The sequence below is a fragment of the Ambystoma mexicanum genome, chromosome 2q (genome assembly GCF_040938575.1).
Source record: "Ambystoma mexicanum isolate Mex_15411 chromosome 2q, UKY_AmexF1_1, whole genome shotgun sequence".
Classification (NCBI taxonomy): domain Eukaryota; kingdom Metazoa; phylum Chordata; class Amphibia; order Caudata; family Ambystomatidae; genus Ambystoma; species Ambystoma mexicanum.
In genome coordinates this window covers 830,111,162-830,132,212 of record NC_090924.1, presented here as the reverse complement: position 1 = coordinate 830,132,212, position 21,051 = coordinate 830,111,162, and positions in this window count along the sequence as shown.

The following is a 21,051-nucleotide window of genomic DNA, read 5'->3' as shown; positions in this document are numbered from 1 at the left end:
TATATGTTTAAGTTAAATGGTTCTAAAATATTGTATTAAGCTTACAAAAATGTGCAATATGGAGATCCTTAATCTAAGAAATGTACCCACAATTCAAGACTTGATTCAACTTTGTACCATGTTCTGAGGCAAAACCCCGTTATTTATTGATATTACAGACACTGGGTTTATGCTAGAGACCTAGTAAATTAATGGAATATGGGTAGAAAGGCGGTGTACATGTGTGCCATTTTTGGTAAACGTCCGATATTGGTAAATCAACTAAAAATGAAAATAAGTTGCCATTTGTGAATGCAAGCCCTCGGGAAGATCAGAGTTGAGCCAGAATGTACCTTAAGTCAGCTGTAATATGTACATGTAATGTCAAACAACTGTGTATCTGGGAAATATGTGTAGTTATGAAAAATGATTTCTAAGGTAAAAGCAAATAGGCGTTTCTTCAATAGATAGTAAATGTCCTCTGACACACTATCCTTTCTCAAATCAGGGACCAAAGAATCCTTTGGCCTATCAAATCTTGAGAGGGTTAGACATGCAGAATTAGCTGACCCACCCACTTTCTAAACACATAAAAAGGCCAGGGACATCCAATTTCCATTTCATTGTGGAGCACGCTGACAGACGACTTCACATCCAGAACATAGAACTTAACTCCAGATAGACTACAGAACTCTGAAACAAGAAGGCCTACTGCAAGCTAAAGTATTCTCAGCTGGCCTTGGCAGTTTGCAAACTGATTGCCCCAGATCTCCAACGGGCACATTAGAATAGAACAGCCGGGCTGCGCTGTTTATTCTGGCCTAGAACCCTGCGCCATAAATCTCCAGAACCAGATAGCTGTATCCAGAATCCACTTGATCCAGACCAGCAGAACCAGAGATCCGTGCAGTGCCAAGAACTTTTGCCAGAATCTGAGACCAGACGCTGTGAGCAGAACCGTCAGAAGTCCAGTCCAACCTGTTGACCCGATCCGTGACGAAGTCACATTCCTGTCCAAAATCTAGTGTGAGTACTCAGCTAGGATCGTGCCAGAACTAATCCTGTAGTTTAACATAATCTAATTCAAACTATTTTGACCTATTTAGAACTGCCTCATAGGAATCGTGTGTGTCTTTCTGTCAATTCACAGCTGCAAGCTGTCATCTGTCATTTTGAGTTTTACTTTAAAATGTAAAATCCGAAAAACTACCTTTACTAAATCGTCCGTATCTCCGGAACCGTTTGTGCGAGTTTTAACTGTCATCTTAAAGCTAAGATTCCAAGCTTTCCAACAAGCCTAAAACCGACTTGCTACTCCTTATAGTGCCTCCGTAATCGCGCCCGACGCACTCTGAAAATTTGCCACGATTTGACATTTTGCTTCATTTTAGCCACGGGTAAAAATATTTGTCTTTGCTTCCATCCCAGAAATCTGTTTTCAACCTAATAACCATCCCTGAATCATTGATAGGGCTGGCCTGAACTGATTCAAAGTATCTATCACCTACCCTGAACCCCCTATAGGGAATTAACAACATTATTAGCATATTTTTCACATAATTGCAACCACATCAAAGTATATTACCTGCGTTTAAAACTCCTACCTGTTTTCCTCTAAGTATGCTAGGGAGGAACTGAATTCTATTTGATTGCATTCCTGAGAACTGTGTGCTTTCCTTCCATCTCTTTACCTTGCAAAAAGGGGGAGGAGGGTGAATTGACAAAGAAAAGTGATTATATTATGTTTTGCTGAAATCATATCAAGTTTATTCCTGTGTTGCTTCTTTTCCACCTTGCATTTCCGTGTACCATATAAAGCATTCTCAGCTACCTTATCCTCTATACTACTCCTAAGTAATTAAACCAGGGTGCTAGAATCACATCATCCATTGTTGATCACTCACTGTCATATGTCTAAGTGTGATATCAATTATTAATTTATTATAAAAGTGCGATATATATATATATATTGTTTAATTCTCAAATAAACCTTTTAAATTTGCAAAAAAAACTTACTTCTTGGATCAGTGGGGTCAGGGGGATTCTAAGAGAGGGGTGTTATATAAGGGTTGTCATCCAGAGTACACGAATTGGACATACAAATATATAATTAAGGTCTTCCCTTGAGCAATCGCAGACAAGGCACTGACTTAGTGGGACTGCTTGATTGGAGTCTTTAACAACATACACACATGCAGACAAAATGCACGAAGAAACACATGCATTGCCACTGTAGGCCAATGTACACAAACCATACACATATGATCTGTAAACTTATACACCAAGAAATATGGTCACACAAATATATGCTTAAAACAATAACATTGAAGTTTTACTTTTATTTGCTTGCGTATGATATATTAAACATATATTGCACAGTAATATATGATTATAAAAGTAACATGGAAGTTTTACTTACACGTGCTTGCTTACATGTATACTATGTACCAGGTATGTCTATTGTCTACATGTACACAATAAAGAAATATGCTTTAATTTATTGTCAATTGCCACACATTACACAAGCATTAAGAAGGTGGATTTAATGTAACTTAATTCTCATGCACAACTTCTATGCTATCCACACATAGTAGAGGCATACTGCTTGTATGCCTTACACCACGCATTATAGTATGATACAGACACACCAGACACACATATGCTATGTGTTCTTACTCCACTAGTTCAAATGTAAATTTGCACTTGTGAAAATATATAACGCATTACACTACATGTACATTTCATGACAAAACTGGAAATGTGTGCATGATTGTATAAACGTGACTTGTACATGTACAGTACACAGCATGATTACACCACACAGACTTATGTCTCATACATATAAAACCCCACTGTTAGTACCGCACACTGTTACCTCATACCGTAATCCACTCATCAGTCATATACCTACAACACAGTCATATGCTATGCGCACAATACTTGTACATCGCATATACCAAGTCCACAGGTACATGCAAATGTACAAAATTAACTTGTACACATACAATACACAATACAATGTCACATCAGATGGTCTTACACCTGTTGGGTATTTTGTGTAGATTTGGGGCCTGGCGGTATTTTCTTACCGCCGAAAAATAATTCAGCAACAATCACTCCTTGTATTCAGATTGGATTATGTATAATAATAATACAGTGGATATGCATTATTTCAGTACACAGACATGCGTGGTTGGTATGCGTGGTTGGTATGCGTGGTTGGTGGTATTTTTGGTGAGCATAATTCCTTTGTTTTATTTGTGGCCCCAATATCCAGAACCCCTTATTTTTGTTTAGATTTTTCGTGTAATCACTAGAGAGACCTCAGGCTTGCTTTTCAGGAACACCACATTTTCATTTTTAGTGTGCCACCATGGGCAATTTCTCGCTGTCTTATCTACGGCAGCGAGCTATCATGTGGTATTTTTCACTAACTTATATACGGTAGTGAACTATGTCCCGGGCCTCCCTTTCTGCCGACTCATAGACCTCCGGCAGACTACAACACACACAGTTAGTTATAATTGCTCATACTGAATGATATTGTGCGCACAGCTGCAGCCAAATCTTATTTTTAGCTACCTTAAAAATGACAATTGCACTGTCTAAACATCTCCCCACATCATCAGCACTGTATTGGTAAATGCACAAAGGAAAGAGAAAATAAAACACACCACCCGTCTGCTTTCAGATATTTTTGTGTATTATGAAAGTTGCATTTAAACACGATCTCACTCTTTTACAGAAATAAATGAAATAGCACAGTAACAGCATTATTTGTGATACACTGAGAAGAGAGTGGCAGGGAACAAGAATTCAATTTGCAACATTAAACACGTGGGTAAAGCACAGGAATCTCCTTTCCTACACTGACTGAATATTTTCGCACACACTCAGCCCCCACACTTCAGCGAGATAATTACCAGGCTTATTCAGCATGTAACTTCTTTGGCTGGTCGCCTTCTGGAGGGGTTCACCCAGCAAGGACAAGCATTCGCTGTCACTCAAACTGGGACTTGTTGACTGGAAATCCCAGTCTCTGCAACCAAGTTGAATCTGCTTTAGGAATCAGGAATCCCCAGCTATCAACTCAGTCCTTCTCCGAGCTGTGTCAAGATGTCTCTCCCCAGCTTCTTCCTCGAGATTATCCAAGAAAACTCTGGTTACCTCCTACCAAAGGATCCTAACCAACAAAATTCTATCATGCCCTAACCACCCTCTGCACACAATGGCTTGGCTTATACAGTTGCAACTGTAACCAAACTGATTTCCTGCTTATTCTAGGTCTTTGCTTCCTGCAGTTACTGTGGACGGAGCGCAGATAGAAGCAAAAAAAAAATCTGAATGTGCTTTTAAAATGACTTTCAGAGCCTGTCATTTTCCATTCATTTTGCACTGGAGAACACATTATGTTATTAATGAGTTAGTGTGTTAATGAGGTTAGTTCATTAATCCTCAAATGTGTCTCCTGTAACAGAGGAATTTCATGTAAAAATAGTGCGCATTTTGAATGTACAAATGTGTGCTTTTAACTGTGAAAAAAAAATGATTTGCATTTTATATGTAAAAATCGTCACTTATATGTCCATGTTACACTGGCAACACATAGCTTGAAACAATTGCATCATAGCAATGCACCAAACCCATGCAGTGGTACCTCATAAAAAAAAAACATGCTACACATTGATCCTGTGCAGTAGTGCTGTACTCTGTGTTGTAACACGCTAAATAACCTTACACACCATGTGGTGTTATGCCTGACACCATTACGCCATACACTTTTACCTATACAGTAATATGCATGAAATAAACAGCCATAAGCTATATACCATACTCCCTAAAAATACCAACACACATCTTATACAGATCACGCTTACAAGTATACATCTCTCAAATGACATACACATATATAAATGCACACATACAAATACATTTACAATGCATAGACAAACTGGACATGAATGTGTGCATTTCAAATTAAAATGTACAAGTACATAACGTGACACATTGTTACATCGTCCAGTCGTACACAATATGCTGTTATGCCACACACTCTCACATCATACACTGTTACCTCATACTGTACTACATTCACACACCAGTCATACGTTATGCACCCAATGAATGTACATCACATATCGAAAGTGTACATGTATGTGTAAATGTCCGTAATTAGCATTGAGATTCAAATATGCAGGATGGTGTGGTGTGGGATGGCTCTGGATAAGGAATGGGAACGAGAACATAGAGGAATCAAGCCTAAGCACATTTTAAGGAGGCTTTTGAGACTATGTTTAGAGTTGACCAAGACGTTTTTTACTATGGAAACATGGATTGAATATATTGTTGTACTTGTCACTAATAAAATGAAACCCTGACATTTCTTGAATTGTACTGCTTTGGTATTGTTTGGAAGATGATCAATATATTTGGTAAAAATGAACACACGGGCAAAAAAGTGCTAAAGCTTACAAATGTAAATGCAGAAATGAATACATTTTCAAATAAACAGTGTATTTGCAGTCATGATTATCTGCAGGTATAATGGATGACCACTGTTTATAGACTGTGCAACACACTTTCCAAATGCTTGCATGGACTTCCTCTTTGTACAATGGGGGAAAACTGATAGATGCACGCATATTGCTGGCTCCGTCAGTATATCTCACATGTGCTAGCGATTGTCACTGTTCAGGATGTGAATGTTTTAAAATTGAGGCAATGTCAACCCAGCCCCCTCCAGAAAAAGGGATTTGCTTGGATACAATATTGAAATTAGGTATGGTGGTCAGACCATGTGCCCAGTGGTAGAGTGTGCTCTCACCAGTCCCTAATTCCATTGTCCTTTGGGATTCAGGCAACGTCCTAAATTAAAAACAAGTTTGGCAATGCCAACAGATTGGATTTTTGTGTAAGCATGGGAATGTCACTTGCCAAGCACAGTAGTAGTTGGATTAACTGACCATTGATGGTAGCAGGTGCAAAATGGGACTAGTAACTGGGCATCTAACAGCAGTGACTGACACATTCATAATACTTATACACAAGCCAAAACTGTTGGATTTGCCAATAATTGTTTTTAACAGGACTTCAGCGAAAAACACACATAATGCTTATAAATCGAGTGACTGAAGGCAGACCTGTTTAAGACATTTTTATTACATCAGTAGCTGGTTCACAACTCCAATAATGTCATTAACTCTCATAAGACTTCTGTGAAAATACACTAGCAGGCACTTGTTTAGTGCATTTTCATGGTAAGGCTTGACTTAAGCAATGTCAAAGTGTTCCCATGAGGAGGTGTTCTGGGTGGGGAGGGGCGGGATCTGGATGAGAATGGCCATAGGGATTAGAATGGCCGTGGGTAGTCAATGGATGGGCAAATATCCAAACAACACCTACAAACTGTGTTTCCCTCCTCATATGCCATTTCTCCCTATATGTCCTAACACAATAGTTTAGGCTTATTGCTGTCGCAAAAAGGTGTTTGATTCGTTCAATTTCACCTTATGCCAGATGCAGTTAATGCTACCAATGTCGATGTATTTGAATATTAACTTTGAACATGGTGGACATATTCGAATTATTATGAAGAAAATGTAGTCGTACACAGTGCAATCGAAGCTTTTCCCCAAAAATACGTTTAAAGATGTGCTAAATAGCCATACTATTCGTGGTTCACTAGTTTATGCTGAAGCTCTAGCAAATGGGGACATATCAAGCACCTCGATCCATTTAAGTCTGGCGTAGCATTCATTCACAATATAGATTCGATGGCTTGCAAGTGAAAGCTACTTCTGCAATAGCAGAACAGGAAGGTGAGCTGGTCTGCACGACCTTTTAAATCTGATTTTCAATGAACCATGGTTGCCATCTTTTTCCCATAATAGGGTAATGAGCCCGTTTGTGTTTGTCTGGTCAGCCATTTTAATCCTGTGACTCTCTTCAAAGAAGCACGAGATACCTGAATTCAAAATTCCTCGCAATGTATGATTCTGGTTTTAAGATGGAAAGTTGTTTTCTAAAACTAACACCAGTTATTGTGCAGTAACACAAGAGATATATTACTAGCCAAACGAAGGAGAACAGTGAAAGAAGCGCGTGCTGCAGTGTTACCTGGGTTTCAGGGCGGCCTGCAAGTAGGTCAAGCCTCAGCTGGGAATCCCTCCAGATGAAAAGCCATGTTTACGCCAAGAAGTGACAGCGCTGAAGGAGCAAGAGAATTAGACCACCGGTTATGCTTAAACATAAATATGTTGTTCACAACCAGCACAGACTGTGTCTTACCTCCATTTCCTATGAATGTATGGCCCGGCTTTGCATACACATTTACCAGGGTGTGCATTCGAAAATAGCCGTGGTTTAGCTTGTATTTAACACTGCATAGTGTACACAATACCAACCGACTGATGATTTATTCAGTATCTTTGGGCTTTGTGTTATTGAATGTGCTCGTGTCTCTGTCTTGTATTTAATCGAAGAGTGCAACCGATGTACACACTGAGAGGGGGAGATTAATCTCTCAGGAGCAGAGGACTTCGACCGGTTTAATATTGGGATTGACAAAGACTGCCTTTAGTTATACCAGTAGTGACTTAATGCAGGTGCCTCCAAATGACTAAGTGCTGCAAAGGGATTGTGATGGACGGTACAAAAGCGTAAACATGCTTGAATAGTGTCAGGCAAGAATATGATAAATTAGGAGTTTAACAGAGAGCAGGTAGGCAGGTGAATCTTCTGTTTCACCCATGAGGGATATTAGGGCTGCAGTTTAATGGGAAATCACTGTGATTCAGTGGATATTAGGCAGTTCCAGAGCTGGGCTCTTCATAACAAAAAGGAATGGAAAACATGTGAATCAAAAGCAAGCGAATGTGAGATGATGCTGCTGGCCGATAGGGTAGCTTGCTATGTCATTTGCCATTTATACTGGGTACCGCCCCACAGTAGTCGTCTTAAAGCTCTGAGCCTTGTCTGTGCAGAGGCGACTTGTGACCCCACCCATGGAGGCAGCCAGACCATGGAGTGTGGGGTGAAAAGCAAATGGAGAGGAGGAGAGTAGGAAAGGAGAAGCATTGGAAAAGTGAGGGAGACGTAAATATACAGTCTTAACTCACAACATTTTTCGGAAATGAATTAAAAAATAAGTGAGAGTGATAGTGGTTGTTGGGATGAATGTATAGTTTTTAGTAATTTAGCCACACAAACATGTAATCAAAAGGAGGGACAAGAGTTTCCCTTATTGAGCAGCAGAACTTTCATTGAGGCAGTTACGAGTGTAGTGATGATCTAGTTAGGGGGGGTTTTGGTAACCTGGCTTAATAGATTATATTAATTGAGTTCAGTCCAACAGTATCGCACACCCATTGTGTTGTTTTAGTAGGTGGTTTGTTTTATTTGTTCAAATTAATTTTGTACGTATCATTGACTGTGTATTTGTATTTGTATTTGTGAATTTTAGGATGTAATTTAACAATTTGTTTTGAAAAAGTTGAGTTACTCAGCTGAATTCAAATAAACCAAAAAACAATCTAGTTATGTTATGTAACATGTCATTAATTCTGATTACCGGCAATCATTCGGACTGCAGCACTACGAGATGGAATGAAGGTAACAAAAGTGCGGGCAACAGCGGGCAACAGTGCGGGCAACAGCGTCACGTGCTGCCAGCGTTTCCGGGTAACTAAAACAGTGGGACCCTCGTGAATCAGTGCCATGGAAAGAAGGTGGCATTCCAACAGCAGATTTCCCGAAAACACCATCACAAAAATGCTGGTGCAACCTGGAAATCCGTGCTGGAAACACTAGCACCGTGTATCAGGCAGTAATCGGGCCCAGATGTGGAAGAACAGGCCAAAAGTGCTCCCAATCGACCCATCTGCACACAATGAACACAGGGACTGCTGAAAAGGCCTGCACCAACACCACACACTTTCCAGCACAACCATGCTGCCACACATAGCAGCATTCATAGACATGGAGGTGCTGCATGTAGGAGCTCAGCTCTATGAGCAGGAGGTTCAACAGTGGCAACAGGCCGGCCAGCAGTGCAGGAGGAGGGGGAGGAAGAGGAGGATGAGAAGGAGAATGCAGAGGAACAATGGACAGCAAGTTGTGCTCCGGAGGTGTGCACCTATACCCTGCACAATGGTCACACCCTGGTCCATGACTGACATATATATCCACACACTTTGCCGCATGAACAAGGAGACCATCCTTGCAATACAGGATCTCATCCAGGATGACATCCAGAGTATCATTTGCATCCGGACTGCCATACCCCCCTGTTGAAGGTGGTGTCTGTGCTGCATTTTCTTGCCACAGGCACACTCCAGCACGCAACCGGTGAGCTTGCATGGCATCTCCCAGGCAGCATTTTCAATTTTGCTCGTGCAGGTCCTGGATGCTCTCCTGCATCATGTGTCCCAGCACATCACCCTACCTATTACACTGGCACAGCCACCAAGGTCTGCTACCATGACCTTGTGGGAATGCCTAATGTATTGGGAACAGTAGACTGCAAACAGATAGAGCTAGTGGCTGACACCACTGAGGAGGTGTATCAGAACAGAAAGCTGTACAACTCTATGAATGTGCAGATCGTCTGTGATGCAGACCTAACCATCACACACTGCTGTGCACGCTTCCCAGGATCAACACATGACTCCATGGTCCTGCGCAATAGCACACTGCCTGGGTATAAAACGTGCTACGATGGATAGTGGACGTGGCTAGTGGGTGAGTCAAAGGATCAACACACACACTACATTGCATTTGCACCATGGCATGGGGGTATGTTCACTGTCACACGTGCATAGCCCACAGTCTTGTGGTTGCAGTGTTGTGAAGTATGTGTGGTTTTCTGTGTAGAGGAGCACTGTTTTGTTAGAGCAGTATGTGAGAGGTGTATGGGGAGGGTTGAGTGTTCGTATTAGTTCACCCACATGTGAGAAATGGCTAAGCAACACAGTTTGCCAAGATGTGAGAGATGGCTAAACAACACAATACGCCTAGATGTGAGAAATGGCTAAGCTACACAATTCGCCTAGATATGAGAAATGGCTACACTACACAGTTCGCTTAAATGTGAGAAATGGCTAAGCAACACAATTCGCCTAGATGTGAGAAATGGCTAATCAATGCAATTCTCCTAAATGTGACAAATGGATAAGCAACACAGTTCGCCTATATTTGGGGAGCTAACACATTGGGTCTGTGTGAGGGGTGTGGTTGTCGTATTAATATGCATTGGATTGTAGGCTTATTGGTGGTGAGATAAGAGTAACAAGGTTAATAAGAGAAGTGGGTGAGTTTAGTGGGGTCCGGTTTGCACCACAGAAATGCAGGGACACATTCTGCAGGCAAGAGTGGGTGACCACGACTGGCATGTACCATATGAGTCAACAGAAGGACACACCTGCACAATCTGGGCACGGATGGACAGGCACATGTAATGCTCCACCGGTGCAGAATGCATCACTCTCATGTTGCAAAGCATGGCAAATACACTATGCCCCACCCACCACCACCAACCCATCCTTGCTAGTCAGATCCTACACATGTCCTGCCCAGCATTACCTGTCACAGGGTGCAGCAAGGTGACTGACGTCCCAAAAGCGCACAGACACAGATGCATGCGTCACACATCCACATTCCAACATGCATGCACTGCCCAGTCACCTCAATAATATGGCCCTCACTGTGTCCATATCCTTGCACGTGACTCCAGCTACCCCTTACTACCATGGCTGATGACCCCTGTGAGACATCCACAGAGTCACCAGGAAACAGCGTTCAATTGTGCTCACATCAGAACAAGGGTGACAATAGAGCAGACCTTTGAACTGTTAAAGGCATGGTTTTGTTGCCTTCACCGCTCCGGTGGTGCACTGATGTACAGGCCAGTGAAAGTGAGGAAGATAGTGCTGGCCTGTGCCATGTTGCACAATATGTGCATCCGGCGGAACATTCCCCTGCCTCCGGACATGGGCATGCCTCTGATGGATGATGATGATGACAGTGATGTGAATGCAGCTGAAGACATGAGAATTCACCATTACAGGGATAACATGGATGGTCGTGCAGCCCACCAGGAACTCATGCAGAACTACTTCTGAGCACACAGCACCCACACACCACCTGTGGCACACACTGCATGTGATGCAGCACAAAAATGAAGCACTCCAGTACACAAATTGAATGTCCTGACGTGAATTCAGATGCATAGCCTTGTGTAATATTGCATGAACAAACAAGAAATGTGTGGCCCCCACCCTCTTCCCATCTAGCCCCCCAACCAATCCCCCACTAACTCCCCACTTACACCTCCACCAACCCTCCCACTAACGCACTAGCACCACCATTAACCCACCCCAACTGACACACCCCAAACAATCGACCCCAACTAAACCTCCCCAACTAAGCCTCCCAAACACCCCATTACTGAAAACTCTCCCTAGGTGACATCAGAGTCACTTGATGTCTTGAACTAACTCACTTTTGTGGTTTCTTAACACCAGACCTGCCCTTCTGTGGTAAGCCTGACAGGCGCAGGAATCAGTGCCTTGGGCTGCTCTGTTGTGAGCTGGCAGGCATGGTGGGTCAGAACCTGCCATGTACCTGCACTCCAGTGCTGCCGAGATCGCCTCATTCCCCTCCTAGACCTTCTGTGCAAGCAGGACCATTGCACATGATGAGCGGCCCAGGGCACATGAACAGGGCCCGCGTTGGCCTGCACACTCTGCCGCAACAACCCAGTATCCTCCCGCATCAACCTGTTCTCCTCCCGCATCAGCCTTGTCTCCTCCAGGTGCTGGCGTACGAGTCCTGCTATCTGCTCATGCAGTTCTTTGATGCACCATAAGCATGCATCCGTGTCTTGGATGCTGGGGACGGGTAACAGAGGTGGGCTGTAGAGGTTGGAGGGGCTGAATGAGGGATGGTGGTAAGGGGTGCGTTCTGGTGTCCCCTCGGTTGTGTCCCTGGCCTCCTGCATGGAATAATCCCATGTAAATGGGAGGCTGGTGTGGGGGGAATGACCGTCCTGTTGGCCCACACTGCTCTGTGTTTGGGGCTGCTTGATGTGCCTCCATTGGGGCAGCAGGTATTGCTGCAAGGGCTGCTGGTTGTGCCTTTGTTGGGGCAGCAGGTGTTGCTGCAGGGGTAGGTGGCATGCTCACTGGGCCTGTGCCTTGAATGGCCGGTGCTGGTTTTGCCTTTGCAGCAGTTTTGCATGGCGGGGCTCTCCTCCCCTGTGTGGGTGTCTGTGAAGAGCTTGGTCCACCTTGGTCGCTGTCAGATGATGTGCCTGTGGGGCTGAGGTGGGCATGCTGTTAGTCACCTCTGTGCCATCCTATGGTCTTGCAACAAGTAGTTCAAGCAGCATATGACATGCTGCCTGTGCATGTTGTTTACAGTTCATGCATTGGGAATTTTTATGGCGCATACACACAAGTGTTTCCATGCACCACCAGCAAGATGGTCGTAGACATGGGTGGATAAATTAGGAGATTCAGTCATACTGGGCTTTTCGTCATTGTTACTGTTATATGTTATATGCTGTTGTGTTTGGGTCACAGGGGCGCTAACCCACATGTGACACTTTTTCTGAGTTTTTGTTGGTCTTGTTGTTGTCTTTCTTGTTTGTTTGGTTTGAGGGTCCCCTTTAGGTAGTGGTTTTCTCGGTGGCTTCTGTTGTATGTAGCAATTGTAGGGGGGTTGTGAGTGTGACTCATTCTGGTGCCGTTGGCTTGTCGTCTATGGTTCTTTTCTTCTGGGCTTTATAGACAGTGATACTACCAATGGGTTGAGAGAGGAGTCCTAATGGGGCAGGGTTGGATGGTGGGTCCTGAATGCGCGCTTAGGTGGCCTTACCCTTTGGGCAATCTACGATATCTGCCCTCCTCATACTAGTAGTCTGCTGGCAGTTTACAACTACCTTTTGAACTTTCTGCTAATTGCAGATGTTGCCTATCTTGGACCAGTGACTGTCTGCAGGTAGTGGATTCTATAGTTAGTTTGCTAGTTGTGAGTTTCAGCTGCCTTAGAACACTTAGATAAAATGGCAACTAGAAGTACAGCACTAGTGCGGAACACCTAGGATTGGAACACAGGACTACTGGGAAAACCCCTAGATAGGAGACCCAGCAGTGTTGGTACCCCCAGATTCAAAGCATAGAGTGTTAGTGGAGCACCAAAAATGTGGGCACCATACTAGTGGGAAACTTAGTTCTGGCGTACTCGGACTTGGAGCACAGCTGTAATGGGAGAGAACACGTGGAAATTAACCCCAGCAGTGATGGGGGTACATGTAGAACTGGTACACAGTGCTAGAGGGGCAGCACCTAGTCTTAAAACAAAGCAGTGATGGGGAAATCACCCAGATCTGAAGCACGGCAATAGAGGCGAAATACCTAGACTCGGAACACAGAAGTAGTATAGAAACACATAGAACTGGAACACAGTGCGAGAGTGGAAACATCTAGAATTGGAACACAACAGTAGTATCAAAACACCTAAAACTGTAACACAGTGCTACAGGTGGAACACCTGGAATTGGGAAACATCAGCAATGAGAGTAACACCTAGAAGTGGAATAAAGCAGCAGTGAGAAAGACACTTAGGGCCTCATTACACGGTAGGCGGTAAGGGTTTACCAGTACTGGCATTTTACCGGTACCGGTAAATCCTTACCGCCTTACTACGAGGTCCCTTTGTGGGTTGGGGAATTTAACGCCTGCTTTTTGCAGGCGTTAAAAACCAACCCGCAAAGGGACCAGTGGAGCTAATTACAGTACCGCAATTTGCGGTACCGTAATTAGCGCCTTCCCCATTCCCATAGAGCCCTATGGGGCAAAAATGGTAATGGGGAAGGGCAATGGTGGAAGGGGGAATTACCGCCCCGCCAACCTTGGAATGGACGGTAATTCCCCTTTCCACCAAAGCGGTGCCGGTATTTTACCGGCATGAACCATGGCGGTAATAGCCCCATGGTTCACCGCATTCCGTGTAATGAGGCCCTTAGAATTGGAACACAGCAGTAGTAAGTAAACATTTAGAACTAAAACACAGTACTAGATGGGACACACCTAAGGAATTGGAACAAAGCAGAAAAGGAAGAAACACCTAGATTTGAAACACAGGAGTAGTAGGCAAACACCTAGAACTGGAACACAGTCCTGAGGGGAAACACCTAGAATTGGAACACAGCAGTGTTTCGGAAACACGTAGAACTGTAACACAGTGCTAGAGGGGACCCACCTAGCATTGGAACAAAGCAGCAATGGGAGAAGCACCTAGAAATGGAATAAAGCAGGTGGGATGCGTGGATGGCCTTGAGGTGGGGTCAAGAGTTCCTGGCATTTGTGCTACTAACCAGATAATCATATTGGACTACTTTCTTGCTGATAGCCAGAAGGGGTACCAGCATAGCTGATTCCACTAAAAGAGGTGTCAGATCTGGGAATTGGCTATCTGCAGAATTAGTGCTTGGGGACAAAAAAGGAGAGTTTGACAGAGGAGCTACCAAAATCTGAGTCATACCAGTCTAATCTCATGTGGAGAAGAAGAGCAAGTGTTAGTTTTGTATATAGTAAATTGGTAAACAAGCCACTGAATGAGTATGAGAGAATTCAATTAGAGGCAAGGTTGTAAAATAATGCAAGGCAGGATCATTTGATCAACGAAGACATTTGCATTAAGGACAACACTCTAGGAGGGTAATCATTTTTTACAAGCCCTGTATGTAGAGACTGTATTAGTACTGCAGATAGTTGAAACAATTGTGCCTTTGATGATAGAGATTGGATTGTGGCATACTTTCAGACTACACCCTAATGAACATGTTTGGCCATGAGGCCATCTCAGATTGTTCCTGTAACAAAGTTATCCGCCCTTTAATCCAATGGCAACTAGTTGTCATTTAGGTATCTTAATGTTTGGAGATATTCATTGTTCAATCATTTACTTGTGGTCACGTGATACCTACTGCAGAAGTTGAAATGAAGCTTAATAAAAAATGCATGATATTTTCATAATTTATAGCAAAATATATACATTCATTGATTTAGTTAAGGGAAGAAAAGACACAACTTTAACAATTATTGATTGATGTTTATGTAATGCAAATACAGTGTCTTATATTACTGATTTTTCTGTTCATGTTCATTATTGAATGAATATTAGTACTATTCCTCAAACAGATTATTGGTAATAACTCCCCTTCCCCTTATTTCAGTCAGTACAAAGAGTGCCACAAGTGCAAAGAGCAATACACTGTAGGGCAGGTTTCCTACACTTGCACTGTAGTGTTCAGCCTTTGCTTTAGCCCCATTGTAAGAGTTCCCTGCAAGCTTGCATAGCCTGTTGTAGGGTTGTCCAGCATATTTCCCATCCACCTTCATCCTTCTTCTTCCACCACCAACCACTTGGAGATGAAAACTGTGGTGTTGCATCCATCGTGTGGGCCCAGCAGTAACAACCCTGCTAGACAGCGTTTTTCATATGCTGAATGAGCGCATCATGAGTAGATTGTTGCTAGCTTTACTTTTCTGAGTAAATAGGTATTTTCTTGCCTCATTGACGTGTTTGCTGCTGCTCATACGGCGATATAGCAAAACTACAAATCTTTCCATTGGTTCCAACATTTCTTCTACTGCCTGCTGACATGCCAGTCAGGCAATACTCAAAAAGCTGAGGTGACATCTCTGTATGTATTCCATGTGTCCCATGTACTCCTCTTGCCTCTTCCTCCAAAAAAGGATGAAGTGTCACACTCAGTTGTGTAAAAAGGAGTATAACAGTCAGGACCCAAAGCTCTTGCTAACTCACAAGCAGCAAACAACCTCAATGTTCAGACATTGTGCAGATGTGAAGGAGAGAACTACAATGTTGGTGTCCACAGTGTGCCTTTCGGCTTTGTTATATCCCTGCTGCACAGTATCACATAAACAGAGTAGGATGCGAGTGTCTGTTTCGTATGAACATGGAGCCAGTCTCAAGATATCTTGGCGATTTATAGAAAGTATATTGGTACAATGTGTGGAAGTTACCTGATTGTTTATGTCAATAACTGTTCAAGTTTTTGCCAAGAAATAGAACAAATTAATCTTATTTTCATCAACCCAGAGAAAATCCTGCCAATTTGTAGAAAGTGCATTTCTTGGTTCAACACATTCCCGAACGATTCCATGTGAAAAGATCGCCACCAAAAAGGCTGTTTTCACAAACAATCGTGGCAAAAAAGGCTGTGGTGTGGCTTCCACAATCCATATAATGGATGCGGGGGGACAACCCTGCAACCCCTGGACCCATTATGCCATTCAAGGAGAATGGGGGACACCCCCGCAAGCCATCCTCTCCTTGTGCGCTATAATGAAGACACTTTTACTGGGTCACACCATGGCCTTTTTGCTGCAATTTCTTTTTTAAACAGCCTTTTTGGCTGCAACCTTTTCACTGGACACCTTCTGAACACCTTTTCCTCTTTTACTGCGTGTGTCACTCTTCAAGCTGTCTGGCCTGTACACATCCCAGATGATATCTAGCCTTGTAAAATATTGAACGTAAATGTGAAGTAGGGTATGAACACAGTTCCTGCATAATCATCAACTGTTTTTGTAAATCCTGCCATAGACTGTTGACAATTGCAGCGCTTTCAAGGATGGGCATTTGGACAGTTGGATCGGATTGAGTGTTTTTTTCGGGTGTGAGTTCTTCCAGGCAATCAATAAATCAGACATTGTTCTGGTTCCTAGACTCCCTAGCTCTGGCAGTGCTGGAATATAGGATTGTTTTTTGTGTCTAAAGAAATCATCCTAATCGCCATTACGTATCTGTGATGCAATGTAGAGTCTAGAAAATAGCAGTCATTCCTCAACAATGTCAACTGTAACTGTTTACTTGACTTTTCACGAACTGGAGAACGGCTGACGAGGTGGAGGTTATTCCGATTAATAGGATCTGCAACACATTTAGTTTGGTTAATAAGCCTGTCACTGCAGAATAGCTCATACGGGCGAACTCCCGTTTCTGCAACCACTGGGTGTGCTATATTTCTGCTGTCAAGTACCATTAGATCATAGCTGGTTTCCCTAAATGGGTTTCCCATATCTTGTATTGCAAAAGCCATCTGTGAATGCTTGTTGGCCTCGTGTTGATGCTCATCTTTTTCCCATTTCTTCATAGAATTAAATTAATCAACTAAGCTGGGCATCTCATGACCAGAGACCATCCAACGATGCAGAGCTGTTTGTTTTTCTGTCAGGCCTACAGTCCCTCCATCACCTTTGACTGATGTGTTATGTTGTTTGTGGGCCTGATTAATGGCAACAGCAGAGAACACATGCTTTTACTTTTCTGTGACAATCATTCCTTTCATGAATTCTGCATATGTGTTAGGTTGATGCTTTTTAAGTGAAACCATATCACCTAAGTGGACAGGTATCCATTGTCCATAGTGAGTATGGTTCAAGGAAATGATCCAATGAGCAATCTTGGATAGTGCCTCCAAATAAAGTTGGACATCTCTTTCTGGTATTGCTCTTACAAAAGTCATCAAAAGGAGTTATAATTTTAGTATGATGAACCAGAATCTGTATTGGGTACCAACATCACTTCTATCTTTACATCAGTCTTCAAGTGACTTAACTTGACTACTATCCTTTACGTCTTGGCTGCAGTCATTGTAGGCCTGATGAAGAAGTAAATAGAGACTACTGGCTGTGATTTGATGAACCCTATGGTATGAGTCTTATGGATCATTTTATAAACTAATCTTTTTTTCCAGCTGTTTTAGTAATATGAGCCCGAACGCGTGCTCCAGTTCAACCACTTTCATCCAAGAAATTTCCAAGAACCTCGAGAACAAAATCCATCTCAATTTGCACCACACCAAATATTACAATGGCCCTCATTATGATACTGGCGCTAAATCATGCCGCTATTAGCACCATGGTTGGTGCCGGTATCGTAACGAGTCGCCAATGTTCAATGGGGAATTACCACCCCATTCCAAGGTTGGTGGGGCGGTAATTCCCCATTGAACATTGGCCCTTCCCCATTCCCATTTTTGCCCCATAGGGCTCAATGGGACTGGGGAAGGCGCTAAGTACGGTACCGCAAATTGCGGTACCGTACTTAGCACCAAGGTCCCTTTGCGGGTCCCTACTTTAACGGCTGGTCTAGACCAGCCATTCAGGTCGGGTCCCGCAAAGGGACCTCGTAGTAAGGCGCTAAGTGGTTAACGGCGCCGCAGCCTTTTACGGCGCCGTTAACCACTTAGCGCCTGGGTCGTAATGAGGCCCAATGAATTGGTCTTCACTATCAGTTGTAGGGCAAGTCTACTGGATTTGTTTTGCCAATGCATAGAGTGGATTGTCAAATGTAATGCTTGAAATCAGTCCAGGATTAATGCCTTTAACTGCTGTCTTCACAATATCCACTGAATGGCAAATCATGGCCATTGACATAGCATGGTCTGGAAATTGAGAAAGCATTGAAGAAAGGGTTAATCCACAATCTTTTGGAGTCTTCTTGTTGATTTGTGTGGGGATTATTTCAAAGCCTTGCATATTGCACTAGTCAGAACCTGTGTTACATGCTTCAGCTAGGTGCATTTTTTCACCATAGCTTGCAGCATAACTTGGTAGTCAACTAAGTTCTCTACTACTGTTGGGAGAGGAAAGTCAGTTCTCATATGAGGAAGAGGGGCATGCTGGTGTAGCACACAGGAAGATATTTAGTCACTTTCTCAGCATAAGGATTTTTAGTCATTCGGTGTCATCACGAGTTTGGCGGTAAGCCTTAAATGCGGCGGTAACGCTATTACCACCACATTTAAGGGTCTGCCAAATCACGGGTTTGGCAGGATTTACCCCCAGCTCTGAAATCCACCACAAATTTGCTGATTTTTGGCACAATTAACACGCGGTAATACTGCTCTGACGGCAGTCGCGCTGAAAATTCCCCATTGGGCCCAATGGGGAATAGAGAATTCCTGAATTGGCCAAATGGCCAATTCCCATTCCGCCAAACCCGTGATCTGGCGCTAATAGCACCAGGAGGTTTGACGGTAACGCTATTAGCCCCGGCAGTATCCTGGCAGTAATACCGCTGGGATACCGTCCCAACTCGTGATGAGGCCCATAGTTCGATCAGTCCCCGTGAAGCTATCATCTGGATGTTGAAATATTGATATTCCTGAACCATGGCAAAAGTCACAACCTCTGGTGGAGCTTGGATTGTGGTCTATTTTGTCGACCGCACTAGTCGTAAAGATCCCTCCTTTTAAAAGAAGAGGAATTACAGCGTTTTCTGTGTGAGAGTGATGACATAATTCATTGACAAGTTCTCATGAGATGTGTAGCATGCAGTTATATGATATGCTTAACTCAAGCTCTTGCGAGTTCTTGCATGGATTAAAATGCCTAAGCAATAGCAAAGAAATGTCCCTTTCTGAGTTGTGCCTGAAGGCACTCTCAGACTCATACTCCCTACGTCTCGCCAAAAGGCTGTACATAAGTAACTGCAACAGTTAGGATTGGTTGTGGTATTGTTGAAGAACTTGACTGTGCTTTAATGTTTGGCCTGTTCATAACCATAGCAACCAGTGCTAATAGAGATGCTGGCACAGAGTCTTCCTGACACATGTTTCCAAAAGATCATTTGAAGAGATTTTTGTTATTTTAAAGTTGTCTCTTCTCACTAAATTTACTGTTTCAGCAAGATGAACAGCATCACTATGTTCATCGTATTCACATGCTATGCTCAATGTAGATCCAATATCATTATTAAATATAAGCTTAAGATAGCAGCCTTGCTTATTTGCAAAATAAGCAAGTATCCTGCTTTTCAGTTTTGGGAATGAATGCATCCTGAAATATCACTGGCAAGTTGTTTTATCCTCATGCTGTAAAGATTGCATAGGTCAACAACTATAAATATCGTGCAATGTAAATGTCCGTTCGAGCATCGTCGATGTATAATTAGTTCTGAAAATGCAATACCATGGCTAATTTTCCCCATCTCAGTTTCTTGTGCTTTTTTGTCTTTTGCTCTATTATACAAGGCAATGGGGGTCATTCCAACCCTGGCGGTAGAGGGTTAACGGCACCGGTAAGGATGCCGGTGCTGTTATCCCCCTACACCCCTATTATTAGGTCCCTTAGCGGGACGCGTTAAGGCACCATGGAGCTAATAACGGGCCCGCAATTTGCAGGCCCGTTATTAGCTCCTTCCCCATTCCCATTGAGCCCTCTGGGGGCTCAAATGGGAATGGGGAATGGTTTCCAAATGGGGACTTACTGGGTCTGCATAGGTCGGAATGTCCCGGTAAATCCCCATTCCGACACCACGGACCCGGACCCGAGTTTGGAGGCAGCCATGGTTCTAATAGTTCCATGGCTACCTCCAAACTCGGAATGATTTTGGTACATGGCACCTTGTGCAATAAGATTGCCTGCGCTCAGTTTAGCAAGCATGGGTTTGTCTTCGAGTTTAAGGGCACAGTGACGAACATGATTGTCAAGGCTGAATATAGATGCTGAACACAATCATCTTCCAGCTGGGGCAGGCATGATTCTGTTTCTGTGATTTGTCTAGAAGTATCAGGCTTGAACGGATTCATCAGCTTGTGTACTTTCTCCATATTTTTATCTTCTTTTTCTTCTCAAATTGCCATACAACGCCCTTCATCGGAGAACAACAAATAAATAATAATATTACACTAGTCTTCTTTCACACCCTTGTTTTGTATATGCATTTGTATGATCTATTGGATGTTTTGCACACATATTTATGACATAAAGTCACAGAGAATCACATTTAATATGGAAGTAACAGCATCAAATAATATATGAAAGCAAATTAGCAATTTTTTCAGGCTGCCATTGTGAATGTCTGCCATTACTGTTAGCAGGAAAATCTGGGATGCCCTCATAGCCAAAATAAATCCTTTCCATATGTAGTATATGTGCCCCATGTTTCATGCTTCTATCATCAATAGAATAATTCTTCCAAATATTTCACTTATCTGCTGTACTATCGTTCAAGTGATGCCCAAGTGAACAGGAGAGC